Consider the following 26,836-nt stretch of genomic DNA (forward strand, 5'->3'; position numbering starts at 1 on the left):
TGGTTGTCCCGGTAGCGTCTTACCAGAAGACGAAATGCAATATCAATTAGCGCTGAATGGCCGTCGGAGACTACTTGCACAATGACGATAGAAAAAAAAATCCGATTCAATGGCGTGCACTGAACGGAGCGGAGCGGATTATCCGGAATATATTATTCATCATATTGATAACAGAAGACTTGTTAAATCCATTGCTATCTGTAAGAGTTTAAGTTAAAAATAGCCGCTTTATTTTCCTCTACTGTAAAAACCCATAAAGAACTGTCATTGATTGTGTGCAAAATTTAGCATCGACTTCACGAATTGTTTATAATTTTTCTCTCGTTTTCAAAAGGTTTGCTAATTTTCAAAAGTTTGCAAAGAATTTTGCAAGTTACCTGCAATCATAGTTATGCGACATTCTGCTTTCTTCTACTTTCAAAATGAAACCATGTTATGATTATTCAACTAAACTGTCACACTGAATCATCTAGTGCTTCTAGGTCAGTTTTTTAAATAATCATGATATTCATCCAATAACGGTTGCTGTTTGGAGAAAATAAATAAACACGTTCCAACCAATTAATTTTATTTCCTCTTTGGTCATGAAATTACGTTTCTAACCTGTACTTGGGGCCGTTACAGACGCATCTCGTAGGGCCTCTGTGCAATTCATTTCATGTAAAAATATTAAAGGATTCGAGAATTGTTGATCCTGTTTAGGGTTTAGAAGCGGAGTCATAAGTCTTCAAAAGTCTTTCTAAGGATTCGTGGACGTAAGAATTTTTTCAGAATCCTCATAAGGAGGAAAATTAAAAATACTCCAAATATTGTCAAATGATTGGAAACACTTCTGATAGCGTCGTGCGGGTGCTACTTTTAAAACAAGAATTATAGCGTAAAGCACTCTCAATTTGCTATTCTCACTATTTGGGTGTCTTGTTGGTAGTTGGATGGATGTAAAATCAAAAATCCAAAGTAGCCCCCAGTGTCAAATGAAGCTCCACACGACGGTAGAATTAAAGCCGGCTGTTTATCTTCTAACAATGACAAACTTCTCAACAGTTATTCATCAAATGTTAGCTGTTTTGAAATGTTTTGAACAGGATTCTCTCGAAATCCTGAACATTATTCTGACGGAATCACGAGCAGCATTTTGATGAATTCCTTCAACAGGATTCTGTCTTGAACCTGAAGACGATTCTGTAAGAAGCTTCTTGAAATCCTGAACATGACAATATCAAAATAACAAGTATCTGTTATCTATTGCAATCCTGAGACGCTACTTGTCAGAAATCTTATTATAATTCTGTCAAAAATCAAGGCTGCCGAAACTCGAATCTGGAACAAAAGTCAGTCGGAACAAAAGACCGGACCGAATTCCTGAGAAGGAATTTGTCGGAATGCTGAGCGAGATTCTGTCAGAGTCCTGGGCAGCAGCTTGTTAGAACCCTGAGCAGAACTCTCTTTTGAATTCCTGAACTCAACCCTGTTGGAATCCTGAACCGAATTCTGTGAGAATTGTTGAAACAGTTGAAATCCAGAACAGGATACTGTCTGTTTTAAAGGGACTCTGTTCGAACCCTGAAAAGGATTCTGTACGAATCCTGAACAGGATTCTATTCGAATCCTGAACAGGATTCTGTTCGAACCTGAACAGGATTCTGTTCTAATGCTGAACAGGATTCTGTAAGAATCCTGAACAGTATTCTGGTCGAATCCTGAATAGGTTTCTGGTCGAATCCTGAACAGCATTTGTTCGAATCCTGAACAGGATTTTGGTCGAATCCTGAATAGGATTCTGGTCGAATCCTGAACAGGATTCTGGTCGAATCCCGAACAAGATTCTGGTCGAATCCTGAACAGGATTCTAGTCGAATGCTGAACAGGATTCTAGACGAATCCTGAACAGGATTCTGGACGAATCCTGAACAGCATTTGTTAGGATCCTGAACAGGATTCTGGTCGAATTTTGAACAGGATTCTTATCGAATCCTGAACAGGATTCTGGTCGAATCCTGAACAGGATTCTGGTCGAATATTGAACAGGATTCTGGTCGAATATTGAACAGGATTCTGGTCGAATCCTGAACAGGATTCTGGTCGAATCCTGAACAGGATTCTGTTCTAATGCTGAACAGGATTCTGTAAGAATCCTGAACAGTATTCTGGTCGAATCCTGAATAGGTTTCTGGTGGAATCCTGAACAGGTTTCTGGTCGAATCCTGAACAGCATTTGTTCGAATCCTGAACAGGATTTTGGTCGAATCCTGAATAGGATTCTGGTCGAATCCTGAACTGGATTCTTGTCGAATCCTGAACAGAAATCTGGTCAAATCCTGAACAGGATTCTGGTTGAATCCTGAACAGGATTCCGGTCAAATCCTGAACAGGATTCCGGTCGAATCCTGCACAAGATTCTTGTCGAATCCTGAACAGGATTCTTGTCGAATCCTGAACAGGATTCTTGTCGAATCCCGAACATTATTCTGGTCAAATCCTGAACAGGATTCTGGTCGAATCCTGAACAGGATTCTGGTCGAATCCTGAACAGTATGCTTGTCGAATCCTGAATAAATTTCTTGTCGAATCCTGAACAGCATTTGTTAGAATCCTGAACATGATTCTAGTCGAATCCTGAACATGATTCTAATCGAATCCTGAACATGATTCTAGTCGAATCCTGAACAGGATGCTGGTCGAATCCTGAACAGTATTCTGGTCGAACCCTGAACAGTATTCTGGTCGAACCCTGAACAGGATTCTGGTCGAATCCTGAACAGGATTCTGGTCGAATCCTGAACAGGATTCTGGTCGAATCCTGAACAGGATTCTGGTCGAATCCTGAACAGGATTCTGGTCGAATCCTGAACAGGATTCTGGTCGAATCCTGAACAGGATTCTGGTCGAATCCTGAACAGGATTCTGGTCGAATCGTGAACAGGATTCTGGTCGGATTCTGAACAGGACTCTGGTCGAATCCTGAACAGGATTCTGGTCGAATCCTGAACAGGATTCTGGTCGAATCCTGAACAGGATTCTGGTCGAATCCTGAACAGGATTCTGGTCGAATCCTGAACAGGATTCTGGTCGAATCCTGAACAGGATTCTGGTCGAATCCTGAACAGGATTCTGGTCGAATCCTGAACAGGATTCTGGTCGAATCCTGAATAGGATTCTGTTCGTATCCTGAACAGGATTCGGGTCAAATCCTGAACAAGATTCTGGTCGAATCCTGAGCAGGATTCTGGTCGAATCCTGAACAGGATTTTGATCTAATCTTGAACAGGATTCCGATCAAGGATTCTGGTCGAATCATGAACAGGATTCTGGTCGAATCCTGAACAGGATTCTGGTCGAATCCTGAACAGGATTCTGGTCGAATCCTGAACAGGATTCTGGTCGAATCCTGAACAGGATTCTGGTCGAATCCTGAACAGGATTCTGGTCGAATCCTGAACAGGATTCTGATCGAATCCTGAACAGGATTCTGGTCGAATCCTGAACAGGATTCTGGTCGAATCCTGAACAGGATTCTGGTCGAATCCTGGACAGGATTCTGGTCGAATCCTGAAAAGGATTCTGGTCGAATCCTGAACAGGATTCTGGTCGAATCCTGAACAGGATTCTGGTCGAATCCTGAACAGGATTCTGGTCGAATCCTGAATTGGATTCAGGTCGAATCCTAAATAGAATTCTTATCGAAACCTTAAAAGGATTCTGGTCGAACCCTGATCAGGAGTCTGATTGAATCCTAAACAGGATTCTGGTCGAATCCTGAACAGGATTCTGGTCGAATCCTGAACAGGATTCTGGTCGAATCCTGAACAGGATTCTGGTCGAATCCTGAACAGGATTCTGGTCGAATCCTGAACAGGATTCTGGTCGAATCCTGAACAGGATTCTGGTCGAATCCTGAACAGGATTTTTGTCGAATCCTGAACAGGATTCTGGTCGAATCCTGAACAGGATTCTGGTCGAATCCTGAACAGGATTCTGGTCGAATCCTGAACAGGATTCTGGTCGAATCCTGAACAGGATTGTGGTCGAATCCTGAACAGGATTGTGGTCGAATCCTGAACAGGATTCTGGTCGAATCCTGAACAGGATTCTGGTCGAATCCTGAACAGGATTCTGGTCGAATCCTGAACAGGATTCTGGTCGAATCCTGAACAGGATTCTGGTCGAATCCTGAACAGGATTCTGGTCGAATCCTGAACAGGATTCTGGTCGAATCCTGAACAGGATTGTGGTCGAATCCTGAACAGGATTGTGGTCGAATCGTGAACAGGATTGCGGTCGAATCCTGAACAGGATTGTGGTCGAATCCTGAACAGGATTGTGGTCGAATCCTGAACAGGATTGTGGTCGAATTCTGAATAGGATTCTGGTTGAATCCTGAACAGGGTTCAGGTCGAATCACGAACAGGACTCTGGTCGAATCCTGAACAGGATTCTGGTCGAATCCCAAACAGGATTCTGGTCGAATCCTGAACAGGATTCTGGTCGAATCCTGAACAGGATTCTGGTCGAATCCTAAACAGGATTCTGGTCGAATCCTGAACAGGATTCTGGTCGAATCCTGAACAGGATTCTGGTCGAATCCTGAACAGGATTCTGGTCGAATCCTGAACAGGATTGTGGTCGAATCCTGAACAGGATTCTGGTCGAATCCTGAACAGGATTGTGGTCGAATCCTGAACAGGATTCTGGTCGAATCCTGAACAGGATTCTGGTCGAATCCTGAACAGGATTCTGGTCGAATTCTAAACAGGATTCTGGTCGAATCTTGAACATGATTCTTGTCGAATCTTGAACAGGATTCCGTTCGAATCCTTGACAGAATTCTGGTCGAATCCTGAACAAAATTCTGGTCGAATCCTGAACAGGATTCTGGTCGAATCCTGAACAGGATTCTGGTCGAATCCTGAACAGGATTCTGGTCGAATCCTGAACAGGATTCTGGTCGAATCCTGAACAGGATTCTGGTCGAATCCTGAACAGGATTCTGGTCGAATCCTGAACAGGATTCTGTTCGAATCCTGAACAGGATTCTGGTCGAATCCTGAACAGGATTCTGGTCGAATCCTGAACAGGATTGTGGTCGAATACTGAACAGGACTCTGGTCGAATTCTTAACAGGATTCTGATTGAATCATTAACAAGATTCTGATCGAATCCTGAACAGGATTCTGGTCGAATCCTGAACGGGATTCTGGTCGAATCCTTAACATGATTCTGGTCGAATCCTGAACAGGATTCTGGTCGAATCCTGAACAGGATTCTGGTCGAATCCTTAACAGGATTCTGGTCGAATCCTTAACAGGATTCTGGTCAAATCCTTAACAGGATTCTGGTCGAATCCTGAACGAGATTCTGGTATTCGACAGGAACGACTGAACAGGATTCTTTTCGAATCCTGAACAGGATTCTGGTCGAATCCTGAACAGGATTCTGGTCGAATCCTGAATATGATTCTGGTCGAATCCTGAACAGGATTCTGGTCGAATCCTGAACAGGATTCTGGTCGAATCCTGAACAGGATTCTGGTCGAATCCTGAACAGGATTCTGGTCGAATCCTGAACAGGATTCTGGTCGAATCCTGAACAGGGTTCTGGTCGATTCCTAAGCAGGATTCTGGTCGAATCCTAAGCAGGATTCTGGTCGAATCCTAAACAGGATTCTGGTCGAATCCTGAACAGGATTCTGGTCGAATCCTGAACAGGATTCTGGTCGAATCCTAAACAGGATTCTGGTCGAATCCTGAACAGGATTCTGGTCGAATCCTGAACAGGATTCTGGTCGAATCCTGAACAGGATTCTGGTCGAATCCTGAACAGGATTCTGGTCGAATCCTGAACAGGATTCTGGTCGAATCCTGAACAGGATTCTGGTCGAATCCTGAACAGGATTTTGGTCGAATCCTGAACAGGATTCTGGTCGAATCCTGAACAGGATTCTGGTCGAATCCTGAACAGGATTCTTGCCAAATCCTAAACAGGATTCTTGTCGAGTCCTGTACAGGATTCTTGACGAGTCCTGAACAGGATTTTGGTCGAATCCTGAACAGGATTCTTGTCGAATCCTGAACAGGATTCTAGACGAATCCTGAACAGGATTCTGGACGAATCCTGAACAGGATTCTGGTCGAATCCTGAACAGGATTCTGGTCGAATCCTGAACAGGATTCTGGTCGAATCCTGAACAGGATTCTAGTCGAATCCTGAACAGGATTCTAGTCGAATCCTGAACAGGATTCTAGTCGAATCCTGAACAGGATTCTGGTCGAATCCTGAACAGGATTCTGGTCGAATCCTGAACAGGATTCTGGTCGAATCCTGAACAGGATTCTGGTCGAATCCTGAACAGGAATCTGGTCGAATCCTGAACAGGATTCTGGTCGAATCCTGAACAGGATTCTGGTCGAATCCTGAACAGGATTCTGGTCGAATCCTGAACAGGATTTTGGTCGAATCCTGAACAGGATTTTGGTCGAATCCTGAACAGGATTTTGGTCGAATCCTGAACAGGATTCTGGTAGAATTCTGAACAGGACTTTTGTCGAATCCTGAACAGGATTCTGGTCGAATACTGAACAGGATTCTGGTCGAATCCTGAACAGGATTGTGGTCGAATCCTGAACAGGGTTCTGTTCGAATTCTAAACAGGATTCTGGTCGAATCCTGAACAGGACTTTGGTCGAATCCTGAAAGGTCGAATTCTAAACAGAATTTTTGTCGAATTCTAAACATGATTCTGGTCAAATCCTGAACATGATTCTGTTCAAATCCTGAATATGATTCTGTTCGAATCCTGAATATAATTGTGTTCGAATCCTGAGCAGGATTCTGTTCGAATCTTGAAAAGGATTCTGTTCTAATTCTAAACAGGATTCTGGTCGAATCCTGAACAGGATTTTGGTCGAATCCTGAACAGGATTTTGGTCGAATCCTGAACAGGATTGTGGTCGAATCCTGAACAGGGTTCTGGTCGAATCCTGAACAGGATTGTGGTCGAATCCTGAACAGGATTCTGGTCGAATCCTGAAAAGGATTCTGGTCGAATCCTGAACAGGATTCTGGTCGAATCCTGGACAGGATTCTGGTCGAATCCTGAACAGGATTCTGGTCGAATTCTGGTCGAAAGCTGAACAGGGTTCTTGTCGAATCCTGAACAGGATTCTGGACGAATCATTAACAGGATTCTGTCGGGATCTTGAATAGGATTCTGTCGGAATTCTCAACAGGATTCTGTCTGAACCCCGAACAGGATTTTTTCAGAATCCCAAACAAGAATGTGTCAAAATCCTGTACAGGACAGAATCCTGTTCGGGATTCCGACAGAAGCCTATTCGGGATTCCGACAGAATCCTGTTAGGAATTCCGACAGAATCCTGTTCGGGATTCCAACAGAATCCTGTTCTGGATTCCGACAGAATCCTGTTCTGGATTGCGATAGAATCCTTTTCAGGATTCCGACAGAATCCTGTTCGGGATTCCGACAAAATACTGTCAAGGATTCCGACAGAATTTTGTCAAGTATTCTGACAGAATCCTCTTCGGGATTCAGACAGAATCACGTTCGGGATTCCGACAGAATCCTGTTAGGGACTCCGACAGAATCCTCTTCGGGATTCCGACAGAATCATGTTCTTGCTTCCGACAGAATCCTGTTCTTAATTCAGACAGAATCCTGTTCGGGATTCCGCCAAATACTGTTCGGGATTCCGACAGAGTCCTATTCTGGATTCCGACAGAATCCTGTTCTTGATTCAGACAGAATCCTGTCAAGGATTCCGACAGAATACTGTCAAGGATTCCGACAGAATCCTGTGAATGATTCCGACAGAAACCTGTCAAGAATTCCGACAGAATCCTTTTCGGGATTCCGACAGAATCATGTTTGGGATTCCGACAGAATCCTGTTCGGGATTCCGACAGAATCCTGTTCGGGATTCCGACAGAATCATGTTCGGGATTCCGACAGATTCCTGTTAAGGTTTCCGACAGAATCTTGTTCGAGACTCCGACATAATCCTGTTTAGGACTTCGACAGAGTCCTGTAAAGGATTCCGACAGAATCCTTATCGGGATTTCGACAGAATCCTGTTCAGGATTCCGACAAAATGATGTTCGGGATTCCGACAGAATCCTGTTCGGGATTCCGACAGAATCTAGTTCAGGATTCTGACAGAATGATGTTTGGGATTCAGACATAATTCTGTTCGGAAATTCGACAAAATCCTGTTTGGGCTTCCGACAAGATCGTGTTCGGGATTCCGACAGAATCCTGTTTGGGGCTCCGACATAATCCTGTTCGGAATTCTGACAGAATCCTGTTCGGGATGCCGACAGAATCATGTTCAGGATTCCGACCTAATCCTGTTTGCGATTCCTACAGAAAGCTGTTCAGAATTCCGACAGAATTTAGGATTCAGGATTCCGGCAGCATCCTGTTTATGATCCCGACAAAATTCTGTTCAGGATTCCGGCAGAATCCTGTTCAGGATTCCGACATAAGCCTGTACTGGATTCCGACAGATTCCTGTTCAGGATTCCGACAGAAAACTTTTCAGGATTCTGACAGAATCCTTTTCGGGACTCCGACAGAATCCTGTTAAGGATTCCGACAGAATTCTGTCAAGGATACCGACAGAGTCCTATTCAGGATTCCGACAGAATCCTGTTCGGTTTTGCGACAGAATCATGTAAAAGATTCCGACAGAATCCTATTCAGGATTCCAACAGAATTCTGTTCAGGATTCCGACAGATTCCTGTTCAGGATTCCGACAGAATCCTGTTCAGGATTCCGACAGAATCCTGTTCAGGATTCCGACAGAATCCTGTTCAGGATTCCGACAGAATCCTGTTCAGGATTCCGACAGAATCCTGTTTGGGATTTCGACAGATTCTTGTTCGGGATTTCGACCGTATCCTATTTGGGACTCCGATAGAATCCTGTTCAGGACTCCGACAGAATCCTGTTCAGGATTCCTACAGAATCCTGTTAAGGATTCCGACAGAATCTTGTTCAGGATTCTTGCAGAATCTTGTTCAGAATTCCTGCCAAATCTTGTTCAGAATTCCAACAGAGTGCTGTTCAGGATTCCGGCATAATCCTTTACGGGATTCCGACAGAATAATGTTCGGGATTCCAACAGAATCCTGTTCGAGACGCCGACAGAATCTTGTTCTGGATTCTGACAGAATGATGATCAGGATTCCGACAGAATCCTGTTCGGGATTCCGACAGAATCCTGTTCGGGATTTTGACACAATGCTGTTCAGGATTCCGACAAAATCATGTTCGGGATTCCGACCGAATCCTGTTCGGGATTATGCCAGAATCCTGTTCGGAATTCAGACAAAATCCTATTCGGGATGCCGACAGAATCTTGTTCAGGATTCCAACAGAGTCCTGTCCACGATTCTTACATAATCCTGTTAGGGATTCCGACATAATCTTTTTCAGGATTCCTCCAGAATCTTCTTCAGAATTCCAACAGAGTCCTGTTACAGATTTTAACAGAATTTAGGATTCAGGATTCCGACAAAATTCTGTTCAGGATTCCGACAGAATCCTGTTCGGTATTCCGACAGTACCATGTAAAAGATTCCGACTGAATTCTAGGATTCCGACTGGGATTCCGACAGAATTTAGGATTCAGGATTTCGACAGAATCCTGTTGTGGATTCCGACATAATAATGTACGGGATTCCGACAGAAAAATTTCGAGAGAATTCTATTCGGGATTCTGACAGAATATTATTCAGCATTCTGAGCTTTCTATGAGCAAGGTGCTCGGATTTCTGTGTAGATTTCTGTCAGATTTCAAATATTTGTTTCTCATAATCATTAAAGAGATTAAATCATTTTATTTCTTTCATGTTTCTATTAACATTCCCACTGGAATTTGGCCTGCTTTTTAAAATAGTATTCTGCTACCATTTCCACAGTTTATAATTGAAAGCTTCCAATGCCCGCCTATGCATGAGTATGTCTCTATGCCCAGTGGCACTCAATAATCTTTCTCACCAGAAAACATCATGGATGAGACCTAGAATCGAACTCGCGATCTACGGTTTGGCAATCCTACGCGTTGACTCGCAAGGCCAACTGTAGATGAAATCATAATGCTGATCAATATCCTCAATTTTAATTTTGATTTAATTCTTTCCAAATCGATGGTAAGAAATCGCTTCATCACCTAAGATACTGAATGCTACCTCATCATGACTAATGAATCATTTGTAACAAACTTTGCTCTTTGGTGTTGGACGAAGAAAGTTGTAATTAATCACTCCGAAAACAATCCGACCCCGTTGGTTCACCTTGCACCTCTCTGGCATGTTGCTTTAACAGTTGTTCCGTTACCGTCATTGAGAATAAATTATTCATAGGAGTGAACTAAATATATCTCAATTCAATTTGCTGATCCCATCATTCCTATCGGTCATTCACCAAAAATCTCAATACTTTTATTAGAGTCCGAACCATTATTATGACATTTGGTAAAACTTTCACCTTTTGTTCTTAAATCATTTTCTGATCGCCCAACACATAGTTCATAGGACAACAATTTGAAGATCAAGCGATTGCGAAAAGCTATCCCTGTCTGAAAATATGCCCACCACTATTGCTCAACGGTTGCAATCACACTATTTATGCTACGTACTCTGAAGAAGAAAACGAGTAAATGGTGTAATTAAGTTGAGTAACAGCTTTTTTCTTCCTTCTGAATAAGTTATCCATGGCAATAATTACAAAACGGTCGTGCGAAAAGAGTCACACGAAGGTGTGACTGCGAGGTTGAATTGTTTTCGGAATGATTAATTGCATTCCTGTGTAAGAGAAGGATGATGTAATGTCGGTTACAAACAATCCATTAGTTGCCTTCGGCTCTGAATTGATTAAGTGGAAGAGGAAGAGTATTTCAAAAGTTGTAAAATAGCTTTTGTAAGAAAGAGATTCTTTATATTTGTTATCATTCTGAAGTATTGTATTGATTCTTATGAAAAAGTATTGAAATAAAATTCTGAACAGAGCAATTCTTTCAGGATCAAAATCTTGGATCGTAGAATCTTTAAATAACGTTAATTAGGTTCCAATTTCAATTCTCAAATAGTTTTTCTTCGAAATTTATTTACAATTTAATGCAATTCAAAGCACAGCTATTTACGATTGACGTTTCAGGATCAATATTTCTTTTGCAAAATTAATAGCTTGAAAACGTTTTACAACCTAATCCAGCCATATTATCGCAATCGTCGATTGGATTGGGAGCCTGGAGGTCAACCAGAAATCTATCCGATTATTATAATAACCTCTCTAACCTCGTCAACCCGCGCACGGGGAACCATTTCTCCTCAAACACCGTGTTTACGGGCGTAGACTAACGCTTCCGATCGGCCCTATAGGGATGAGGTGATGATCCCACTGGAAGCTAACGGCTGGCCGGCGTAGTAGTCGGAAGCGCAACCCTTTACTGCTGGCACGATTAAAAATTTAATTAAACTCATAAATTAAACATAAAATAAATATAAAATACGCACATAAATTATTTATGCATAAAGTTTGTCGGAGTCTGATATAGTCCTCTCGCCGGTTGGTTGATTGTTCGGTAGGGAGCAGCTTTATCGTGTGGGTGGTAGTCAAAAGAGTTTACGGATTCAGTTTGTCGCGAGGGTGGATGCGGAGTTTTGGATAAATTAGGTGTACACTTTTGTACCGGAATGCTCATTTTTGAGGTGAACTACATGCGGCTATGGAAAAGTAGAACGATTGGGTGGGCTGGGAGATTTTAATGGAGATGATGCAGACTTTGTGAAATTTGGCTAAAATATTCATCAAAAAGGTTTGCTTTTTCGGATATGGTCTCTGAGCATTCCGTTTTAGGTTTATTTTCAGCCATTTCATATTCAGTTATCGTTGAATCACCATTTTACTTATTTTTCACGATCACCACAAAAATATTGCTTTTCAATCATGTCCTCTACCAAATGGAACATGTTTCCTTGCCCATCCCCAAACCAGGGAAGGCTTGTATCATCACCATAACCACATCAATCAGATGAATCAGTTGAAACCCTATTCATCCAAAATTTAAATCTGCTGGGAAGAAAGCCATTCAACAAAGGTTCCACCAAAATTTCAATCCGGATCGAATTCCACAAACGCACCCCATCAATTCTTTCGAATGGAATCTGCCGGGACTACACTGCTTCATTAGCTTGGCGAGCGAGCGGGTCACGCCTCATTTTTCTCCCGCTATCTCGTCGGATCAATCTTCACCCCCAGCCCAATGTTGGGAATCGGAAGTCCAGCCAGTACAGCCGACCAACGCAAAAGGCGGCTGAGATTAAATTAAAATCATTTCCGAGAAGTACCTTCCCGGGCTGCAGGCGGACTAATCTGATTACTTCAATATTTGTAAACATTTCGTGGGCTTTTTCGTTGCCAATCTGATCAGAGCACGGCTTCCGAATTTCAGTTTCATCAAACAATCGACTTAACGATGACGACAACGACGATGCGACCGGCGACTGATTTATGAGTGATTATATTCAATAAGAAATTCCTTTCCTGGCATTTGATCCGATGGCAACATTTTATACGATTCCGCCGCAGGCAGTTGAACAACTTTGCGAATGAAATGACGAAATTAAAAGCGCTTTGTTCGGGTGATTTGTTGGTGCATGGGGTGGGACTTTGATTGAACGCCGCGGGTCGAATGGGAGAAGCAGAAAATTCCGGCCATTTGAATACAAGAGAAGTTATCGCAGACTGCAATGCTGAACGAGCTTCAATGTACATAATCAAATGAGTTTGCTTTAAAATAAAAATTAATTTTGAAAACGTGTTATATTACGCTGTGAGAGTTAAACCAAGGGGAATTGGAAAGCAATATAAACATTTAAATTAGGATCAACACAAGGGCGTGGAAATGCGATAGATTACTTTTCACGACATCAACGAGGTCTAACGAAATGTTTTGGTTTCGGCAAGATTTCCATTGAAATTTTAAATCAATTTAAGATTTCAATTTTGAATGTAATAAAGCTCTGGTCAGAATTCCAAAACAAACTTTTCCGTGATTTCGAAAGAAATCCGTTCAGCAACCCGAAAGAACTTTGTTCAAAATTCAATTAAATTTTGACGAATACTATGCAGAAACAGACTCAGGATTCAAACAAAGTCTCACTTGGACATAATCTTGCTCAGCATTCCAAAAGAATATTTCTCGAGATTTTGACGGAATCGGAATTCTGTCGGAATTCTAAGCAGGATTCATTCCTTAAGTCAAAGCAAGATTCTGTCGGAATGCTGAGGATTCTATCGCAGCTGGATTCCGGATTTATGTCCTGAGCAGAATTCTGTTGTTTGTCGTCGTATGTTTAGTCTAACTGGAACCGTCTGTTGTCTAATTGTCCGTACATGACTTCGGAAGCACTGTTATCAATTTTCATTTTTTAGCTAATGGCGAGCCGAAGTCATGTACGGACAATTAGACAAACAGACGGTTCAAGTTAGACTAAACATACGAAGACAAACAACAGAAATATTTTCCCCTTGAAAAAGACACAATTCCCGTGTCGAAACGTCGGGTAAATAATAAATTCGTTGTGAAAATTGTAAGACTCAGTAGCCGTTCAATAAATAGAAATAAGACAACATTTTTCCAGACTTGAGCAAGGCTTCGAATTCTAGGCAGAATGTTGTGTGAATCCTAAGCAAAGGTTTGTTGAAATTCCTATGCAGAAATCTTTTGAAACCCATAGCAGAATGCAATCAGAATTCCTCAGCAATATCCCAAAAAAAATTGTACTACAATTTTAACCAGGATTCCTTAAGAAATCAATTCAAAATTCGATCGAAATCCTGCTCAGGACTTCAAATAAATCTTTTTACGAGTAACGAACGATCTCTGCTAAGGATTCCGACAGAATCCTGCGCAGGTTTCCAATAGAACCTTGTTCAGGAGATCGAGAATCCTGTTCTGTAATCCGACAGGATAACATTCTGCTTTTCAACAGAATCCTTTTAAGGAATCCGAGAGAATCCTGTTCCGGATTCCGACAGAATCCTGTTCAAGATTCCGACAGAATCCTGTTCAGGATTTAGACAAAATACTGTTCAGGATTTCGATTGAATCCTATTCATTATTCCGACAGAATCCTATTCAGGATTCCGACAGAATCATATTCAGGATTCCGAAAAAAATCATCTTCAGGATTCCGACAGAATCCTATTCTGGTTTTCGACAGAATCCTTTTCAGGATTCCGACACAATCCTAATTAGGATTCCGACAGAATTATATCCTGGTTTCCGACAGAATCCTGTTCAGGACTCCGACAGAATCCAATTCAGGATTCCGAAAAATGCTATTCAGGATTCCGACAAAATCATATTCAGGATTCTTAAAAATCCTATTCAGGATTCCGACAGAATCATATTCAAGATTCCGAGAAATCCTATTCAGGTTTCCGACAGAATCATATTCAAGATTCCGACAGAATCCTATTCAGGTTTCCGAAAGAATCATATTCAGTATTCCGAAAAAATCCTCTGCAGGACTCCGAAAGAATCATATTCTGGTTTTCGACAGAATCCTTTTCAGGATTCCGACAGAATCCTGTTCAGGATCCCGACAGTATCCTGCTAAGGAGTTCGACAGAATCATATTTAAGATTTCGACACAATCCTAATCAGGATACCGACAGAATCATATTCTGGTTTCCGACAGAACCCTTCTCAAGATTCCGCCAAAAACCTTTTCAGAATTTGGACAGAATCCTGTCAAGGATTCCGACAGAATCCTGTCAAGGATTCCGACAGAATCCTGTCAAGGATTCCGACAGAATCCTGTCAAGGATTCCGACAGAATCCTGTCAAGGATTCCGACAGAATCCTGTCAAGGATTCCGACAGAATCCTGTCAAGGATTCCGACAGAATCCTGTCAAGGATTCCGACAGAATCCTGTCAAGGATTCCGACAGAATCCTGTCAAGGATTCCGACAGAATCCTGTCAAGGATTCCGACAGAATCCTGTCAAGGATTTCGACAGAATCCTGTCAAGGATTCCGACAGAATCCTGTCAAGGATTCCGACAGAATCCTGTCAAGGATTCCGACCGAATCCTGTCAAGGATTCCGACCGAATCCTGTCAAGGATTCCGACCGAATCCTGTCAAGGATTCCGACCGAATCCTGTCAAGGATTCCGACCGAATCCTGTCAAGGATTCCGACCGAATCCTGTCAAGGATTCCGACCGAATCCTGTCAAGGATTCCGACCGAATCCTGTCAAGGATTCCGACAGAATCCTGTCAAGGATTCCGACAGAATCCTGTCAAGGATTCCGACAGAATCCTGTCAAGGATTCCGACAGAATCCTGTCAAGGATTCCGACAGAATCCTGTCAAGGATTCCGACAGAATCCTGTCAAGGATTCCGACAGAATCCTGTCAAGGATTCCGACAGAATCCTGTCAAGGATTCCGACAGAATCCTGTCAAGGATTCCGACAGAATCCTGTCAAGGATTCCGACAGAATCCTGTCAAGGATTCCGACAGAATCCTGTCAAGGATTCCGACAGAATCCTGTCAAGGATTCCGACAGAATCCTGTCAAGGATTCCGACAGAATCCTGTCAAGGATTCCGACAGAATCCTGTCAAGGATTCCGACAGAATCCTGTCAAGGATTCCGACAGAATCCTGTCAAGGATTCCGACAGAATCCTGTCAAGGATTCCGACAGAATCCTATCAAGGATTCCGACAGAGTCCTGTCAAGGATTCCGACAGAATCCGGTTGAGGATTCCGACAGAATCCTGTTGAGGATTCCGACACAATCCTGTCAAGGATTCCGACAGAATCCTGTCAAGGATTCCGACAGAATCCTGTCAAGGATTCCGACAGAATCCTGTCAAGGATTCCGACAGAATCCTGTCAAGGATTCCGACAGAATCCTGTCAAGGATTCCGACAGAATCCTGTCAAGGATTCCGACAGAATCCTGTCAAGGATTCCGACAGAATCCTGTCAAGGATTCCGACAGAATCCTGTCAAGGATTCCGACAGAATCCTGTCAAGGATTCCGACAGAATCCTGTCAAGGATTCCGACAGAATCCTGTCAAGGATTCCGACAGAATCCTGTCAAGGATTCCGACAGAATCCTGTCAAGGATTCCGACAGAATCCTGTCAAGGATTCCGACAGAATCCTGTCAAGGATTCCGACAGAATCCTGTCAAGGATTCCGACAGAATCCTGTCAAGGATTCCGACAGAATCCTGTCAAGGATTCCGACAGAATCCTGTCAAGGATTCCGACAGAATCCTGTCAAGGATTCCGACAGAATCCTGTCAAGGATTCCGACAGAATCCTGTCAAGGATTCCGACAGAATCCTGTCAAGGATTCCGACAGAATCCTGTCAAGGATTCCGACAGAATCCTGTCAAGGATTCCGACAGAATCCTGTCAAGGATTCCGACAGAATCCTGTCAAGGATTCCGACAGAATCCTGTCAAGGATTCCGACAGAATCCTGTCAAGGATTCCGACAGAATCCTGTCAAGGATTCCGACAGAATCCTGTCAAGGATTCCGACAGAATCCTGTTAAGGATTCCGACAGAATCCTGTCAAGGATTCCGACAGAATCCTGTCAAGGATTCCGACAGAATCCTGTCAAGGATTCCGACAGAATCCTGTCAAGGATTCCGACAGAATCCTGTCAAGGATTCCGACAGAATCCTGTCAAGGATTCCGACAGAATCCTGTCAAGGATTCCGACAGAATCCTGTCAAGGATTCCGACAGAATCCTGTCAAGGATTCCGACAGAATCCTGTCAAGGATTCCGACAGAATCCTGTCAAGGATTCCGACAGAATCCTGTCAAGGATTCCGACAGAATCCTGTCAAGGATTCCGACAGAATCCTGTCAAGGATTCCGACAGAATCCTGTCAAGGATTCCGACAGAATCCTGTCAAGGATTCCAACAGAATCCTGTCAAGGAGTCCTACAGAATCCTGTCAAGGATTCCTACAGAATCCTGTCAAGGATTCCGACAGAATCCTGTTGAGGATTCCGACCGAATCCTGTCAAGGATTCCGACCGAATCCTGTCAAGGATTCCGACCGAATCCTGTCAAGGATTCCGACTGTTCAGGATTCCGACAGAATCCTTTTCAGGATTCCGACAGAATCCTTTTCAGGATTCCGACAGAATCCTTTTCAGGATTCCGACAGAATCCTTTTCAGGATTCCGACAGAATCCTTTTCAGGATTCCGACAGAATCCTTTTCAGGATTCCGACAGAATCCTTTTCAGGATTCCGACAGAATACTTTTCAGGATTCCGACAGAATCCTGTTCAGGATTGCGCCATAATCATGTGCAGGATTCCGCCAGAATCATGTTCAGGATTCCGACAGAATCCTGTTCAGGATTCCGCCAGAATCATGTTCAGGATTCCGACAGAATCCTGTTCGGGATTCCGACAGAATCCTGTTCAGGACTCCGACAGAATCCTGTTCAGGATTCCGGCAGAATCCTATTCAGGATTCCGACAGAATTCTGTCAAGGATTCTGACAAAATCCTGTTCAGGATTCTGACATAGTCATGTTCAAGATTCCGACAGATTCAAGTTCTGAATTTCGACAGCATTTTGTTTAGAATTTCGACAGGAGGCTGTTCAGCATTCCGACAGGGCCAACGCGCTGCTGCCCATTTCATGCCGTTTTCTTCGGTTCTTGTCCTCTTCTTCTTCCTCCTTTCCTTCTGCATATTCCTCTTCTTCGGTATTGTCTTCGGATTCTTGTCCACTTTCTTCTGATTCTTTTTCGATTTCCTCTTCTTTTTCAGTGCTTTCGATGCAATTTTCCGATCGTCTTTCATTCCGAACTTTTACTCGTTGGTTTTTTTTCCTGCTTTTTCGGTAGGTACAAAAATGTCCGGATTCCTAAGAGGTGTTCCTACCATGTTCCCTTTCTTCGACTCTTTCTCTCTTTCTCGACTTTATCTCTCCTCTCAATTGCAACTTCTAGATCTCCCTTTTTACACTTTTCCTTCTCGTTTTGAACTTGTCTCGCATTCTACTTAACTCCTCTGGTAGTTTTTCTCAACCTCCAGTGCGTTCTCCATAAATTCTTGCTCTTCTTCTCTCTGCTTCGCTCTAAGAATATTTTCCATTCTCAACTTCATCCCTTTCAATACCCTTTCCATTTCCATTCGCTCTTCGCGGGCGATCATTTTGATCTCAAGTTCTATTTATTTGGCCTGCTATTCTTCTTCTAACTCTTTCAACCGTTTTTCTATTTCAGAACCGGAATCATTTACTAGCCTCATAGACTAACACAAAATTAACTATCAAAATCTATCGGGTGAGTGAATTCGATGAACCGCTGCACAGATCTTTCATCATATTACTAGCCTTATCGAACTCTTCTTCTAGTGCTTTAGTTTTCTTTTCTTTTCTTCTTTTCCTCCTTCTCACATCGACATCGCTTCTGAGGTAGTGTCCAGTATTTCAACTTTGTGGGAACCCACCGCCAATCACCCACGCTTGTTTTATTTATACTGGTCTGATCTTATACAGCTGAGGACTGTCTGAGAGTCTGACCATAAAATTTGACGATGAACATTCAGAGAATGGTTTGTTTTGACCGTTGACATCAATTTAGCGTCGAGTACCGCAGCCATTAGTTCAAGCCGTGGAACCGATTGTTGCTTTAGTGGTGCCACCTTCGATCTGGCCATTACAAGGGAGACTCGGATATGATCACCCACAACTATAGAACCACCGATTGGAAGGAGGCGGAAATTAAATCTCGTAAAATGTTCTGGGAATTCTTAAAGCAGCAAACTCATCCACCTGTTCCAACTTTCTAAACAGATCCAACCAATTTCCTCGTCCCAGTCACAACCAGTCACAACCCAGCTCTTGTACTAGAATCTTCCCATGGACCGTAAATGGGGCAAGTAATCAAGCGGATCGAAGAGAATTATTCACTTAGAGGGTGTCTTTCCATCGCGCAAGTACTTCTGCATACTTTCTAGTTCATCGTCACAGATGCACCTTCGTCCAAAAATGCCAAGGTAGAGACGGATTTGTCGCGGAAGAATAGCGTTACCGATAGCATACGAAAGAGTACGGTGCTGTTTAGTCGGATGTGAGCATTCATCACTACCATTGCTGACTCCGGATGTAGCATAGGATTATGCTGCCCCGTAGAACCGCCAATCGTACATTGCATCCTGAATTTGCATTCCGTGCTGCCATGATCGTTAAGGAGCACTTTACAAAGCTTCCATCTTCGCGACACGTCCAGATGATCCGCGATCGATAGTTTACGAAAATCTTGGCAAAAGCGTAGCCGATGGTCAACTCTTCCTCATACTTTACAATCCTTTCGCCCAGGCATCATGCCAGATGTGGTGTTTACTGACTCGGAAGTACTGTGGCTTAAAACAGCTCCTTTATCCTTCCGCCCTCCTAAAAAATCCTTCTCTTGATTCGGCTTTGAAATGCATTGACACGTTCGCTTCGTATGCTTCTGTGAGTATCTCCGACAAAAAGTTCGTGAACGTGCGTAGCGTGACGTTCTTCTTCCTCTCATTGTATCGGACCCAATTACGTTTATCGTTCGCTGGTTTGTCCACCAAATCTTGCACCAACATCGGATTTACGAGATGCTGCTTTAATCCAGCGGCCTCCAAGTGCTGTCACAAACGGAATTAATGTTGCCAATATTTCTGCTTTCGGCGATTCCAATTTCCGCACCTTCTCCAAGTGACACTGCAATAGCTGCTCTGAATGGCCATATAGCTGTCGTAATTTGCTGATGACCTTCGGGACTGACTTCGGGAATAGAAGCTGACTTCGAACTCTTTCCAACGCTTGCCATTTCAAGCTGTCCTGCAGACTTACTAGGTTTTCGACCTCAGTGAAACCACATGCTTGATTGGACGCCTCGTTAAATAAATAGCGGCCATTCTTCCGGTTGACCTGTGAGCCCTGGTAACTTCTTCGTAATCCTTTTAAAGATTTTAACAGAATCCTGTTCTGGTCAGAGTTGGTAAGATTCCTGTCCAAGATTTTTACAGAACTCTGCTTAGTATTTCGGCTACTGAATTCAAAGCTGGACTCGGGGATAATCATGTGCAGGATTCTAAGAGAATTTTGAGCGGGATTTTTCAAGAGTCGCATCTAACAATCTAAAGGAAGAATCCCAGCAAGGGTTAAGTCCTAAATAAACTCGGACATGATGGTATTTGACAGCCAATTTCGTAGACATTACTTAGCAAGACAGCTTTCGGAGATTCTTTAACAGGTTTATGAAAGAATTTCAAACCACATTCAGAGATAATAGTACACGGTTATAAAAAAGATTGAGCAAGATTTTAAATGGATGTTTGATGATATTTGAAGGAATAACCAATATTATTCTGTTAGAAAAATTAAATCTATTCAGGTGGAAACAATAAAGAGATTCTAAAGTTATCCTTCAAAGACTTATGAAATAAAACACAATGAATTGCGCGCATAGTAGAATCTTTAGTATGTACACACTGAAAGCATTACTGCACAGTAACTAAAAAAGTTTTAAAACGAAAATTTAAAACAATCCTAAAAAAATGTACTGAAGGTATTTTATCAATGCTCAATTTTTTTTTTGTGTTGTACCTAAACCACTACAAAAGATTTACAATTAGCTTTTGTGGTGATTCCACCGCAGGTTATAAAATCACAATGTTCTAAAATGACATCATAGTGCTTCGTCCCAATTGTGGTAAACAATAAACCTTTTCACCCATTCATACAAAGTCGTTAAATTCGAATACCATTTCCATTTGGCAGCACGTAAATGAACCACTCATTTCCACGAAACTCAGGTCCGGTCCAATTGTTTCCCTTTCCACGAAGTAGAAAAAAAAACTCGTTGAGAACAAATGTACCCGGGGGTCAATCGGGAAAAGGTGTTCTCGTTCGTATTCATTTGTTTTCTTCGCATGGCTGCACTGACCGGTTGCCTATCCCTGGCCATCGTCGTCGTTCTGTTGCTATTCAGACTTAGACTTTGAAAAATGGAGTTCTCGTTCCATGGAATTGGCCGACTGTATCCCAAGTGGCCCTACCGAGTAACCAACTGAGTGCCGGTCCGGTTCTCTGGAGTGCTCTCCCAGTGTTGACCGAAAAAAGCAAACAATGGGCCGCCGCCGCCGGTCCCATGAATGTTTCATCCTTGGCCGTGCCTGGAGCGGGGGTCCAAACCAGCGATGAGATGAAGCTTGCACCCAGATGACGGTGGTGGTTGCAGTTTCAAAATTGAATGAAATGACAGTTTAATTTATGTTCGTCCGTTTCGCTTCAATCGGATTTATGGGAGGGGGAGAAGCGATGTTAATTCAAAGGCGTGGGGCGGAAGTGATAAAACGAACGAGTTATTACTGTGGTGGAGGGTGGATCAAGAGGGTAAGGTGGATTCAGTCAGCAGCAATGCATATCAGTGCACTTTGTGTGAACTGTGACAGGGATCTGAATTATGGTTATTGCGTGATTTTTTTTTCCGCGAATCACACACGAAAGGGCAGTTGAAATTTGATGAATTGGTTGACTTTATGTCATGGATTGGGATTTTCGAATTAATCGTATTTTTTGTTTGAATTTAATGGATTAGGCTGTAACAACTTTCTGCCTTCCCAAGAAACACAACTTGTATCGTGCTTGGAAAAATATGGAAAATGGATTTAAATCTAATTAACTGTCAAACTCCAATCAAATTGGTTGTCATTAGTAATGAGAAAAATGAAAAAAGGAAAAGAAGTAAAAAAGGAGAGGCATCCACTGCTACATTTGCCATTCCAAAATTACAGAAGCTAAGAATTACGAGCATGTTGCTACATGGATTCCGTAGATCTACTGCTTGAAAACTTGAAGCACATTCCCCCGCATTTGACAAATCACCCTCATAAATCAAATTAGTTTGGCTGCAGCCAAACCGTTTTGGACACAAATCCATAAATTCCGTCAAGGTTACCGCCTGACATGAAATATCATAACATTTAATTATCTAAAACTATCTTAATAATGGCTTCCAACGACCATAACTCTTCCGGGGCTCCGTTGCTCTGCTCTGCTCTCCAACCAACTGACCTCCATCACTCGGTGAGTCGGATCGGTACCAGAAGCTAAAAGTTACCAAACTACAAATCACCACCTCTTCATCACATGCTTCTGCTGCAGGCTGGTTCGACTGCCCTCCCGACTGCAGATGAGTGCTCGCCGTCGTCTACGGTATTTACTTTCGGTCCGGTTCAGCCATTAATTAGGGCTGATTTATGCGATCCTTCCAGAAGTACCACCAGAAGTCAACCGAAGTCAGAAACCGTGCCGCAGCTCAGTCCATCGTACGGACGATTAGGATGCGTATTTTTTGACTCGCCCGAACAACGGAGACACCCGAGACAAGGATTTGTTTATCTATCAGCGAATGGGAGCTGCCGACCAGAAGTCTTCTAGTTCGGGGTAATGCGGATACAGTTGCGTCTGTGTAGTGCTGAGCAAGCAATATCGGTCAGATCACTCGAAGGGGTAGTAAGAATGGAGGAGGTTGCTGGCAAGTCCAGACGAAATCAAATAGACCAATCATGAACTGATTCAGGAATGTTCAAATTAATGGGATGCGGGCCATTATTTGGTTTCTCAAGCGAGGCAGCATTTTTCGGGATTCTGAATAGGCAAGTTGACAATTTGAAATAAGTATTTTTTTTGTTATGGGAGTAGAATCCTAATCAAAAATACTAATTGGTAGGATTCAAGATTCTGGATTCAGTAAAACTAAATCTACTTAACAAATTATCAGTGCTCTAGACTCAAGGCGAACTCCCAGCTCGATAACTCTACAAAATCGAATTGAAAATTCAACCAGCATTGGGAGCATCTACACAAACAGCATCGTTAGAAACGAAACCGAACAAACGAACACAAAAACTAGCCAACGAAAATTATCCACAATCAATCAATTCGAAGGAGTACCAACGACGACGGTGAACAGGGAAGGATACCCGGCTCCTTGCAGAGGAAATACCAATTTTGTCCGATTAGTAGAGCTCTCTTGGTCAAAGTTGGCGTCGTCGTCGTTGTCCGAGCAACTGCCAAACTTGTTGTACAAGCAAGCAGCAGTAGAACTAAAGGCGCATTTGGCAGACTCGGTCCCAGCAGACTGCTTGCTCCTTGAAATCCTGTGATTTAATTTTATCTTTTATCCGTTCCGATTCTCCCGTTGCACCACGAGCGTCTTCGTGGAATGAGCACCCACCCACCAATCTTCTTCTGGCCCCTGGAGTCCTTGCATTTATCTTGTTTTCTTCGGTTTTCCACCGCTCGATTTTCCCCAACGCCAGCGTTGCAGCCATCCAGTTGTGGGAGCCCGACTGTGAATCGTGTGCTAAATGCCGTTGCAGTTTGTTCTTTTGCTGGCATCATGGAAGAAGCACATTTTGCCGGTTCTTCCACGGGGAAATTTGATAGTCGTAGCAAGCCATGACCAGAGACCGCTGTCGATGGAAACAAGATTTCTCTGTCGGCGATTGGGTTGAGAGTCCATATTTTCTCGAGATTTCATGGTGTGCTTGGATGTAGCATTGCAAGATGGCTATCGATGAATGCTTTGTAGGTAACTGGTTTGCGAAAAATTGGCACATTAGTTATACATACATCCTGGTACTAGTCGACTCATAGATTGAGAAAGTATTTACAAAACAATTTACACAGATTCTGTTCATTGCATTTGTTCATTGCCATTGCATCGACACGGAACTCTTATGGTAATCGCGGCACAAAATTGATAACATCTTGAAACCACATCGAACAAACATCTTGAATCTGAAGGTTCGGAAGCCTATATGTGCGAAACACGAAGGCCTTTTCTTTCAAGAGGCTTGGAAGCCTCCTTTCAAGAGGCTTGGAAGCCTCCTTTCAAGAGGCTTGGAAGCCTCCTTTCAAGAGGCTTGGAAGCCTCCTTTCAAGAGGCTTGGAAGCCTCCTTTCAAAAGGCTTAGAAGCCTTCTTTCAAGAGGCTTGGAAGACTCCTTTCAAGAGGCTTGGAAGTCTCCTTTCAAGAGACTTGGAAGCCTCCTTTCAAGAGGCTTGGAAGCCTCCCCTCAAGAGGCTTGGAAGCCTCCTTCAAGAGGCTTGGAAGCCTCCTTTCAAGAGGCTTGGGAGTCTTCTTTCAAGAGGCTTGGAAGCCTCCTTTCAAGAGGCTTGGAAGCCTCCTTTCAAGAGGCTTGGGAGCCTCCTTTCAAAAGGCTTGGAAGTCTCCTTCAAGAGGCTTGAGCCTCCTTCAAGAGGCTTGGAAGCCTCCTTTCAAGAGGGCTCTGGAAGCCTCCTTTCAAGAAGGCTTGGAAGCCTCCTTTCAAGAGGCCCGGAAGCCTCATCTCAAGTGGCCTGAAAGCATCCTTCAAGAGGCTTGGGAGCCTCTTTCAAGAGGCTTGGGAGCCTCCTTCAAGAGGCTTGGAGCCTCCTTTCAAGAGGCTTGGGGCCTCCTTTCAAGAGGGCCTTGGGAGCTCCTTTCAAGAGGCCTTGGGAGCCCCTTTCAAGAGGCTTGGGAGCCTCCTTCAAGAGGCTTGGAAGTCTCCTTTCAAGAGGCTTGGAAGTCTCCTTTCAAGAGGCTTGGAAGTCTCCTTTCAAAAGGGCTTGGAAGCCTCCTTTCAAGAGGCTTTCAAGAGGCTTGGAATCCCCCTTTCAAAAGGGCTTGGAAGCCTCCTTTCAAGAGGCTTGGAAGCCTCCTTTCAAGAGGCTTGGAAGCCTCCTTTCAAGAGGCTTGGAAGCCTCCTTTCAAGAGGCTTGGAAGCCTCCTTTCAAGAGGCTTGGAAGCCTCCTTTCAAGAGGCTTGGGAGCCTCCTTCAAGAGGCTTTGGGGCCTCCTTTCAAGTGGCTCGGGAGCCCCCTTACAGGAGGCTTGGAAGCCTCCCTTTCAAGAGGCTTCTGGGAGCCTCCTTCAAGAGGCTTGGGAGCCTCCTTCAAGAGGCTTGGGAGCCTCCTTTCAAGAGGCCTGGGAGCCTCCCTTCAAGAGGCCTGGGAGCCTCCTTCAAGAGGCCTGGGGCCTCCTTTCAAGAGGCCTGGAAGCCACCTTTCAAAAGGCTTGCACGCCTCCTTTCAAGAGGCTGGGGAGCCTCCTTTCAAGAGGCTTGGAGCCTCCTTCAAGAGGCCTGGAAGCCTCCTTTCAAGAGGCCAAGCCTCCTTTCAAGAGGCTTCAGCCTCCTTCAAGAGGCTTGGAAGCCTCCTTTCAAGAGGCTTGGAAGCCTCCTTCAAGAGGCCCAGCCTCCTTCAAGAGGCCTGGAAGCCTCCTTTCAAGAGGCCAGCCTCCTTCAAGAGGCTTGGAAGCCTCCTTTCAGAGGCCTTGAAGCCTCCTTTCAAGAGGCTTGGAAGCCTCCTTCAAGAGGCCCAGCCTCCTTCAAGAGACTTGGAAGCCTCCTTTCAAGAGGCTTGGAAGCCTCCTTCAAGAGGCTTTCAAAGCCTCCTTTCAAGAGGCTTGGAAGCCTCCTTTCAAGAGGCTTGGAAGCCTCCTTCAAGAGGCTTGGAAGCCTCCTTCAAGAGGCCTGGAAGCCTCCTTTCAAGAGGCTTGGAAGCCTCCTTCAAGAGGCTTGCAGCCTCCTTTCAAGAGCCTTGGAAGCCTCCCTTCAAGAGGCCTGCAAGCCTCCTTTCAAGAGGCCTTGGAAGCCTCCTTCAAGAGGCTTCAAAGCCTCCTTTCAAGAGGCTTGGAAGCCTCCTTTCAAGAGGCTTGGAAGCCTCCTTTCAAGAGGCTTGCAAGCCTCCCTTCCAAGAGGCCTGGAAGCCTCCTTCAAGAGCCTGGAAGCCTCCTTCAAGAGCCCCCAGCCTCCTTTCAAGAGGCTTGGAAGCCTCCTTTCAAGAGGCTTGGAAGCCTCCTTTCAAGAGGCTTGGAGCCTCCTTTCAAGAGGCTTGGAAGCCTCCTCCTTTCAAGAGGCTTAGAAGCCTCCTTTCAAGAGAGGCTTGGAAGCCTCCTTCAAGAGGCTTGAGCCTCCTTTCAAGACGCTTGGAAGACTCCTTCAAGAGGCTTGGAAGCCTCCTTCAAGAGGCTCTGCAAGCCTCCTCCAAGAGGCTTCCAGCCTCCTTCAAGAGGCCAGCCTCCTTCAAGAGCCCAAGCCTCCTTTCAAGAGGCCTTGGAAGCCTCCTTTCAAGAGGCTTCAGCCTCCTTTCAAGAGGCCTGGAAGCCTCCTTTCAAGAGGCTTGGGAAGCCCCCTTTCAAGAGACTTGGGAAGCCCCCTTTCAAGAGGCTTGGGAGCCTCCCTTCAATTGGCCTGGGAGCCTCCCTTTCAAGAGGCTTGAAGCCTCCTTTCAAGAGGCTTGGAAGCCTCCTTCAAGAGGCCTTGGAAGCCTCCTTCAAGAGGCTTGGAAGCCTCCTTCAAGAGGCCCAGCCTCCTTCCAAGAGGCCCAGCCTCCTTCCAAGAGGCTCAGAAGCCTCCTTCCAAGAGGCCTCAAGCCTCCTTCCAAGAGGAGGCTCAAAGCCTCCTTCAAGAGGCCTGGAAGCCTCCTTCCAAGAGGCTCAGAAGCCTCCTTCCAAGAGGCCTGGAAGCCCTCCTTCCAAGAGGCCCAAGCCTCCTCCAAGAGGCCTCAGGAAGCCTCCTTCCAAGAGGCTCGGAAGCCTCCTTCAAGAGGCCTGGAAGCCTCCTTCCAAGAGGCTCAGAGCCTCCTTCCAAGAGGCCTCAGGCCTCCTTCCAAGAGGGCCTGGAAGCCTCCTTCCAAGAGGCTCAGAGCCTCCTTCCAAGAGGCCCGGAAGCCTCCTTCCAAGAGGCTCAGAGCCTCCTTCCAAGAGGCCTGGAAGCCTCCTTCCAAGAGGCC

At 44.2% G+C, this 26,836-nt stretch overlaps 1 protein-coding gene across 1 annotated transcript in view; it reads right to left on the reverse strand.

Moving 5' to 3' along the window:
• LOC134226186 (cytoplasmic polyadenylation element-binding protein 2) overlaps nucleotides 1-26,836 on the reverse strand; it is a 1,213,088-nt gene that overhangs the window by 556,553 nt on the left and 629,699 nt on the right. The gene's annotated exons all lie outside the window — the stretch shown is intronic.

The sequence above is a fragment of the Armigeres subalbatus genome, chromosome 1 (assembly GCF_024139115.2).
Source record: "Armigeres subalbatus isolate Guangzhou_Male chromosome 1, GZ_Asu_2, whole genome shotgun sequence".
Lineage (NCBI taxonomy): Eukaryota > Metazoa > Arthropoda > Insecta > Diptera > Culicidae > Armigeres > Armigeres subalbatus.